This window comes from Prosopis cineraria, unplaced genomic scaffold (genome assembly GCF_029017545.1).
Source record: "Prosopis cineraria cultivar Desert tree isolate PC_DT_omini unplaced genomic scaffold, ASM2901754v1 PC1112, whole genome shotgun sequence".
Lineage (NCBI taxonomy): Eukaryota > Viridiplantae > Streptophyta > Magnoliopsida > Fabales > Fabaceae > Prosopis > Prosopis cineraria.
The window spans coordinates 1-9,723 of NW_026556437.1; the positions used below are offsets into that span (position 1 = coordinate 1).

At 36.8% G+C, this 9,723-nt stretch overlaps 1 long non-coding RNA gene and 1 pseudogene across 1 annotated transcript; one reads left to right on the forward strand and one right to left on the reverse strand.

Moving 5' to 3' along the window:
- Positions 1-96: 96 nt before the first annotated feature.
- On the reverse strand, positions 97-1,872 carry LOC129299297 (uncharacterized; annotated as a pseudogene).
- A 2,468-nt stretch (positions 1,873-4,340) lies between these two features.
- On the forward strand, positions 4,341-5,555 carry LOC129299298 (uncharacterized). Its single transcript, XR_008590535.1, has 3 exons — positions 4,341-4,672; positions 4,906-5,037; positions 5,123-5,555. It is a non-coding gene; the product is annotated as an uncharacterized LOC129299298 (long non-coding RNA).
- The last annotated feature ends 4,168 nt before the right edge of the window (positions 5,556-9,723 follow it).

The following is a 9,723-nucleotide window of genomic DNA, read 5'->3' on the forward strand; positions in this document are numbered from 1 at the left end:
TGCATTTCCCCTTTGTGCTCATTCTCATCTGCTAAGTTGGACTGGGATTCCTCGGAGAAATCGTCATTTTTATCTTCATCATCACGCCCTTCGATGTCATCTCTCTTGTACATCTGCAGCTTTTGGTTTTTCGAGTTCTTTATGGAGAGTGGGAGTCTTTTCTTGTCCGGCATACATTTCCACCAAGTTGATATGCCTTCTACTCCAACTTTGTTCTACTCCAGTTTCCTCTTGCTTTTCTGACTGTCCGTCCTCATCCCATGTTGTCTGTTTACCTGGGTGCGCGCCAAAATCATTGTCAGTCACCTGGTGATTCATATCATCTACTATCTTGGTTTTGCCATCCTGTATATCGTCATGCCTTCCATGCTTCTGCACTTTTTCTTCTGCCTTGTTGTTGCTCGGACTGTCATCACTCATCTCCTCTTCTCCCCTTTCATTGTTTTTATCATCTTGCTGGTCTCTGTTAAGCTTTCTGCTTCTTATGCTCACAGGTCCATGACTTTTGGAAATCCCATTGTTTCCCAGTGAACCGTTCTTGACAATCGCTCTCCATCTCTTCCCCTTTGTTCTACCTAGACGGACAAGTTTCCTTTCCTCATCATGAGGAATTTTGGGGTTATCTTCCATTTGCTTCAAACTGAATTCCTGACTTCCACCAATTGTCTCATCCTCAAATTTTCCACGCTGCTCTTCTCTGATTGTCACATTTTCTTCACCATCCACGAATTCCTCGTCCATTTCTTTTGCAGTGACACCGGCACCACCATCAGCTTGCAGAATTTCTTTCCTCTTATTTTGTTCATCTTCATCAAACTTGGTCAATTTGTTTTTGCTTGCATCTTCGTTCGTAATGCTCTTACCATCCTCATAGTTGGCAGCTTGATCATGCGATTGCTCGTCCCTTTGTTTATTTTCGGTCTGAGTTTTCTCTTGCGCCGTCATTGTTCCATTTTCCAACACGCTTTCTGGAAGGATGGTCCGATCATTACTGCTTACTCCGCGGCTCTTAAATGCCTCTTCAAAACGGTGCTTCAAGGCCTCCATCTCTGCTTCCTTCTGCCGAAACTTGTCCTTTAAAGCTATCAATTCAGGATTTTCATTTTCCAATCGCTCACTTTTTCTCTCAGCATTTTGATCTCATTCTGCTTTTCTTCGAATGCGGATTCCATCACTCTCTGCTCTTCTTTCAGCGAATCCATCGTGGACTTCATCTCCAGAACTCTTCTGTCAAGCTCCATCTTTTGGCTTCTCAGGGAGTATATCTTCGCCTTCATTTCTTCGTTCTTCCTTTTCATCTCTTTAGTGTGATCTCTTTCCTTCTATGTAATTGAAAAAAACCGAAGTTACCGTGACTATCACTGCAAATCTACACAATAAAGTCCACCCTCGTGCGAATAATTGCAGAACTCAGTGCAGTTAACTTCAAAGGGAGTAGAAAATGCAACATGCCATGATATTATTTTCACCCTAGAGCAAGAAATTATGAAAATTCGTCCCAAAAGGGTAAAAGAATGATTTGAGTATAAGCACTTTGTAAGAATTATTAAGAGGAAGACAATTGATAAAGATCTGTTACATGCATGTTGCTTCTCATGTGTCGAACAAGTAGAGTGACACGTCAGATGAGAAAAAGAACACGACATGGGAGAGGAAGGAGGAGAGTCATTACCTGCAAGAAAAGCTGAAGGGCTAGGAGATCACGGTCTTTTTCTTTCAGGAGAAGGGTGTAAACACGCCTTTCCCTGAACTTATGAAGCACCATTACCCAAGCAACGCAGCTCCAAATGCCAGCAGCAACATCAGCGCGTATGATCTTCCCCTATTTCCTCCGCCGCCGCCGCCGCCATGGTTGCCTTTATTGTAAGCCATTACCCTCAGTCTCAGCCAGAGACTTGAACAAAATTGGATTCTTATTCTTGTGTAGGATTAAAGGGTTGCTTTCTCTCTCCACAGATGTTGTTTGTGGCGCAGAACTTATTTGTTGCTTGTCATGTGAAAAAGGCCATGCAACTAACTTCTCATAGCTGGGGTAGCATTACCATGAAAACTGTGTCAGGGCTCTGATTCTGGAGACTGCCTTTCTTATTCGAGTTTCGCCATGTTCCCTCGTGATTTATTATAATACCCTTCGCTTTATGATGTGGGAAAGGCCTTTTGTCTTTCTTCCCACTTTGCTAAGTGACATGGATAAATCGGTACTGATAATTCAAGAGTAATTGAAGTTTAAGACAGCTATAGTACTTCCATAGTTCCATTCCATTTAAAGAAATTGAAGACTTCATGTGGGATAATGTCTCTGCAATGATTTTCTTGTATCTAGTTCTAGGCCTATATTTCTGAAGCTATTATTTCTTGGACTGATCGATACATGCTGCTACGATCCTTTTGATTTTCACAAATGGCAATGCTAATCTATTGTCATTTTTTTTTTTTTTTTCCTGGGGAATCCGAAGTTAATTAGAGGAGAGGGTCCAGACCCGAAGACTCAGGGGATTGGGTCATCTGGAAAAGTGACGAGTTTGCCCCCTTTTTTTTCCTGTTGGGTCAGGAATGCTTTTGTTGGGCCACAAGCTCAAAATGAAGAAAAAATTACGAGAACTGCTAAGTGGGATGGATTAGCTTTCTCCACGACATGTGCAGGCTTCGATTCAGTCACCGAAGAAGAATGATGATCATAATTAACGAAAACAAATTCCTCTTCAACGAATGTTTATATATCTTTTTATGTATAACATAAAAATTCTAAATTGTGATATCTTAGACATTGCAGAATTTTTTAGACCCGTACTGATCAAGATTTAAAATAAAAGCTCGGACTCTAATTCTTTTTTTTTTTTGGGTAAGAAGTTCGGACTTTAATTCTAATTATCAATCAACCCATCTATTATTAATAAAAAAGTAAGAAATGATATGCTTTATCTCATTTTTTGTATGTTATATTAGAATGTCAAATATTATTTATGCATAGAGTCAGAATTTAACGTAAGTATTACTTTATTAATACTGAGCCTACACCATGTTAATTTTTTTTATCAAAAAAAAAACATTAACTCTGTTTTTATCTCGCATGAATTTAAAACGAGAGGATATGTTTTTTATAATAAGAACAAATCCTTAATAGATACTTTGCTATATCCCGTAAAATGGGCACAGATACTATTATTGATGTAACTTGGAAGGATCTTGTTTGTGAACAAATTGTTAACATCTCTGCAGGTTTTTTATGGGTAGATAATATGTAATTATTTTTATAAGTATTTTTTCTGTAACTTTTTTAATTCTATGGTCCGATATCTTCGGAAAACTTGCCTAGTCTAATTCAAACTCCCGCTGTGTAAATCATCATTGCCAATGATAGCTTCATGTCCAGTACCTCAAGTTGCTTTTAACAGTTCTGCGGGTAGTATCAAAGATTAAAGAACCGTATTGAATGCTCGAATGCTAGTGTGGAGCGAGTTCAAGAGCGCCGAAGTTTACTAGTTTGCATAGTGAAATCCTAGCTTTGAAACCCGCCCCCCCCCCCCCCCCCCCAAAAAAAAAGTGAAATCCTAGCCCAAAATAAACAAGTTTTAGCATAATGAAATGCGATATGCTGATCTCCAACACTCATGGCATAGCACATATGCACTCAAGATTTTGACGGAAAGTGACAACCAAATCAACAATTTTTATGGTCGACGAATATTCCGGAAATTATAATATGAAGCCGATTCGAGTACTGTTTCAAATGTATTATCCTGAGCTCAAAGGGAGAGAATAATGTTAACGTTAGCATTAATATGGATGATTCGTTTGACCTGATTTCGCATAATATATCTTCTTCTTTGCCACTCTCATGATATTCGCGCATAAATTTTTCAAATTTTCGGACCGCTTCAAGATTTATATTGATGACTACTTATGCCTTCTTAATTAAACTGATATTCACGTACCTGGACGAATTCTTTCAGGGGGTCATGTACATGTATGTAGTGTGCTTCCTGATATTTTAGAAACTCATCAGTTCAAACGTAAAAATAATTCGGACTAAAATTCAACGGAGCTGTGACGGAGGTGGAGAAAGATGTCTAACAAAGAATGAAATTGATAAGAGATGAGAATAATACAATAAGACTCGTCACTACAGTACCCGACATGTATGGGGTGCTATCAGGTTGTATTTCTACAAGTCCCGCACATATAAAGGACTTGAGATGAGAGTAACGCAGGCATATAAATGTAAAAAATGTCACGCGTGTGTACGTGGGAGGGTTAACAAAATTGAGGCCGCATCATTGGAGGAGGGGATCCGATTTAGCGAGGGAAGGAGTTGAGAGGTTGTCGGCAGGAGGGTGAATGATGTTGGATGACAATAATAGTAAAGTTCGACGCTGGAAAGTGGAAATAGATAGTGACGAAACGTGAGCTGCTCGATCACAGCGTAATCATCTCCGAAGTCCACACTCCATTATTGCAAAAGCTGCCTCTTCACCCTGCTGCTATATATGGCTTCTCTGTTACCAACACAAAGCCTGATCTCATCCACTTTCATGAAGCAGCGACCTGCACTGCTTCTCACTTGTCTCTCAAGCCCCGATCGAAGTCGTCTCATATTGATTCCCCCCCCCCAAAAAAAAAAAACTTGACCTCACCATCCCCATATCCCCACGCCTCTTGCTGCTGCGCTATGGTATTGCTAAATTGGGCTCTCTATTTTTATTTTTATCATTTTACAATTTTTATGCATTTACATGTGCCACGATAATAAAATATTATCATTATATAAATCTGTAAAACTACTCAACGACAGAGGAGCTCGAGCTCCCAAATTTTTATATTATCTGATAAAGACTAGAACCCATCCAGCATTAACATTCAAATCTAAATTAGTGCTTAGCTTGCTGCATCTTACTTTTGGACTAGTATGGCTCTCCCTTTTGCGGATGCGTTGGGGTGGAGTATGAGCAGATCACTTGCCGTGAGCTGTGGCAGTGTTTGAGGTACTTTTACTGCGTGAACGTATTCAACATGCCGAGTTTTTCATTGGACACTGTGGTGAGTGGGAAAAAACTGAAATGGCAACGAGTTAAATATAGTAGCTGGGTTGGTGGCCACCTAACAATTTTTATTATTCATGAAGGCACCGAGAAGATGCCAAAGGACCGAGGGCACTAGAGGCAGCTTACTGCTTATGCATAATTCGTTTCAAATTGGGACGCCAAGTTGCCAACAACATGTACAGAACGCTGTGCCAATTGATTCATTCAGATTTTGATTGAACTCAGGGCAGGATATGGAAGGACTCGCACAACATCACTGTTTGGTCATTAGAGAGGAAAAGTCTATTATCGTTGTATATATGTGTGCGCGCGCCTTCTAGCCGGGACTTTTTTTCATCGTTGAACAATACACGGGAGATAAAGTATCTATGAGACACATTATTATCTGCAAGATTTTCTATGTTTCATTTGCTGGAACAGAGATTGGCTCTGTGGGGATGCTGTTTGAATGGGAAAGGCCACTAGGCTTGTTGGTGCATTCAATAGAACATATCTGATCGTATATCATCAATAAAATTGCATGCCACAGAAAGAAGAGTCTCGTTTTTACCACTTTTTTTTCCCCTTTTCCTTTTCCTATTTTGGCCTATTTCACATGAAAATGACACCATCCAACCCTTACATCTCTGCTTTTTTCCTCTCTCCGGGCAAACTCATGACGGTATCACAGCAGCTTGAGGCACCAAAAGAGACTCAATCCGAGGACCCCAAGTAGTCTGCTAATAGCCAACGAAAAAATTATGTGATCCATATAATTACAACTGATTGGCACCAGAAAGTTTCTCTTCAAAGTGTTCCTCTCAATTCTTTGAACACTGCGTCTGACATCACAGCATACCAGATAAATCTCTTAATTGGCGAGGTCTCTCGATAAATATGTTCCAGAAGCCAAATGCTTGTAGCATGTTTGTGTCTGATATAATTGCAGCAGAGATTATAACAGTCACGAAGTAATTGCAATTTGTCTGCCTGTTTGACTCGTAAAAATTGCAATCCAAGACAAAAAGAACCATTTGTTGTGAGGTAACCATCATGGAGTGCGTAGGCGTATAGGGAACAAGAGCTATAATGTGTTTTAATTGAACTCCCGCAGAGCGGCTTTGGCACGCAAAAGCTTCCACTACATGACATGGCGACTGAAACAGATTCAGAGCTTATATATAAAATATTTTGACAGGGCCTGTGTTTACTTTAGCATCAAGCATGATATATATAAACTTGTATTCTACTAACTCAGGTTCTATAAATTTTTCCTCTCCTTTCTTTATTATAGAAAGGCATATTTTCTTTTTAAGGGGGGAAAAAGCTTACCATTGAAGATCAAGCCGCAGTCACGCTGTATCGTTATACAGAAGAGATTCTCAAATAATATTTTCCATGACTATTAAGTCGCCACATTAGTGTGATTATCAAGTTTTCTGTTTCCTGCCCCCATTTTTTTCTCTCTGGGGTAGAGTTCATGCTCCTTTCGTTCAGAGTTTTGACATGTTGCCGGATGATATCATGGATCATATCAATTATCAACACAATTTTACGGAATGTCTTATTAACTATTTAATGAATTTCCATGCACTAAATTTTGCTAGTTGTGAAATATAAACCATACAAGAAGGATAATGATCATGTAAGCTTGTAAGGTTTTTGTTATATGGTCGCATATATCATCATTGAGTTGCTTAATTGGAGTACATGCATTTCAAGGCAGAGCGCCTGACAACATTAAATGTGAATTTGAATTCTAAACGCATCCTATTGCCATCGCCGTAAACGTCACGTACCGATATGACGAAAATACGTCAGGTTGATAACCCCCTTAGTCCACCGCTACCATCACTCTGATCTTTTCTGGAGGTCATTAATAGCTTTGTGTTCTCAGATTCCAAAAAAAGCTCATGCGGATCATAATAGACGTACGAAACTGAATTTTAGTCTCAGGAGTAAAGAACTTTTTTTTCCCCCCCTATGCGAGTTTGTTCATCCTCTGATACTAGAATTTCCTCCCTACCTTTCCTTCGCTGTGGAATGCAATATTGGTGGAACTTGAACTGCCTCCTCGAGAACAGTGGTACCAGGAGGTGCAACGTCCTAAAAACCGAAGCGGAAAAAAAAAAAAATACAAAACCTACAAATATCGAAACCTCGTCTTCTTTCATGAGAGTTCTTCCATAAACAAATGTGCTGACCCCAAGCGACCGTTTCTCATCTCTCTCTCCCACCTTCCCTCCCTGATGTCATATCAACATACATGCAAATAGCATCCCAACGTCACAAGAAGTGATTTAAAAATTAAATGGGACAAGACAGTTGAACCGATTTGACTATAGATCAATTCGGATTTTAATTCAGTTAATATGTGAAATTCATTTTGGGAGTTGGACCGATTTGATTTGTTTTGGACAGGCAATCGAATCCGATATTAAATTTAATTTTTAAAAACCAAACTGTCAAAAAAATTAATTTTTTTATCAAATTTTTTTAAAAAATGATTAAATTTTTTAATTATTTGATATGATATTATATCATGTAGCTTGTTAAATTATGATAAATTTAAAATATTTAGTTTTTTAAGTTAAGTAATAATTTTATATTTATTTTTTATATTTAAATTATTATATATATAAATAATTTTTTTAATTTAATTATTATGTCACCAGTTTAATCATTAGTCCAACCTGATTGAACCATACAAATTGTGAATTGTTAACCTTTTTTATTCAGTATCCAGTCTGGTTTTGAAAACATTGGTCACAAGGCTAATCTTTCAATCCATGTGGCACTTAGACTTTTTTTGATAGAAGATGCTAAATAAGCTTAATTTGTCAAGAAGGAAGATGCTTGGCTAAGTTAAGAAATGAAAATCTCAAGAGCAAAGGATGATTGAGAAAATTGTAAGAATGTGAGACTTGTATTACTTGAGAATTCAATGATACTTGCAAATGAGGAGGGGAGAAATATTTATTGACCTCCTCTTGAATCTAAAAAATTCTCACATCTTTAATGAATGGTGAAAATTAAATTAATCTTACAGCTATCGTTAATTCTCTAGAATTCTCTATTAGATATTTTTAATAAATATATAGACATTTCCATGAAAATATTTAAAGTCAAATGAGTTATAAAAATTGAATGAATTGAACTTAAAAGTTTATGATGGTGAAAGTAAATTCAAACTTTAAAAAACTCACTTGTTTACTTGATTAAATCAATTTTACTTTATTCTACATGTTTATATAAAATTAAAAAATCATAAGCACCTTAAACTTTGAATTTTTTTTAAACCAACATTATTTTTTAACTTATGAAAATGAGTTTTAAATTGTTTTTAATTGTTCAAGCTTACTCTTTTAAAATTTAATGATCTAAAATATACTCAATTACACTCTAATTTATTTAAGAAGTTTGATGCAACTTGCAGTTTTTCAAGGGTCATGCTTCTCCAGCCCCTCCACAATGATCTTAGCACACATAATCTGCGAAATGTTCAACATGGTGTTGAGTTGATTCCAACTATGATCGATGCCACGTCTAATCAATTTTTTCCAATCAAATTATCTTTAAGCAAGTAAAGTGGAAACTAAAGAAACTAAAATCACAGTGAAAAAGTTTACTGGAATGAGACTATATTACTTCCCTCTTCAGAGAACTATTACGTTCTGTGAACTTGCTGACATGACAACTCCGACTGACAGTATTTGATGGTGTGGTTCTAAGGTCACATCCACTTGAGGAGCTGGAGGAAGGATCTACAAATTTTGTAAACTTTAAAAAATATCCCCGAAGCAAAATTAAATAATAGCACTCAAAACACTTCATTTCGGCCAACAAGAGACTTTTACTCAGACAAATTGGACAAATTCAGAATATGAAAAAATAAAATCTGGTGTAAATGCAGAAAACGGACTAAAAAAATTATCCTAATTAAACTCGACAATGTTAAAACCTGATCAAATCAAGAAGCTATATAAAAACTATTACCTCATCTTGCATCTGTGGGTATCAGGGGTGGACCTAAGTTCAAATGAGGGTGGGCCTATGCCTCCCCTCAATTTTTGAAATTACCACGTTAACGTGTGATGAGTTTACATGATGCCCCTCTCATCTACAAAACTTGAACCCCCTAAGCAAGATGGAAGAAACAAAAGGGGGAGATGGATTTGAAAATGGGAGATAATAGATGAAGCATTAGAGACTCTTATGAAAGTTTATATTTCAATAGTGGGTTTCAAATTAAGTTTGCATGCCGGAAAATGAAAGATGACGTTAGGTAGGGAGAAGAAGAACAATGATAGGAAGAGGAAGAATAATAGAATAGTGTGGGTGTGTGCGAGATTGCGTGTGCGAGTGGAGCAAAATAAAGAGGAGAATTTAAAACAAAAAAAAAAAGACAAGAAAAGATAGTGTAAATCAGTTGGTGGAGTTTTATTAGTAGGCATTTTTTGTAAGTCATGTTTGGCCTAAAATATAAAATATTTAGTAGTTTTTATTTTTTTTAACTATATTTTTATATTTTTTATTTATTTTGAAAAATAGTCTATTAAATTTCAATTATCATTATTAAGGTAATTCTATAAGATATTTAATGAAAATATAATTAAAATGATATATGATTTTTTAAAAGATTAAAATTTTAACTAATTACTTTGAGAATCATAAAATAATTACTAATACCATATAGTATGGA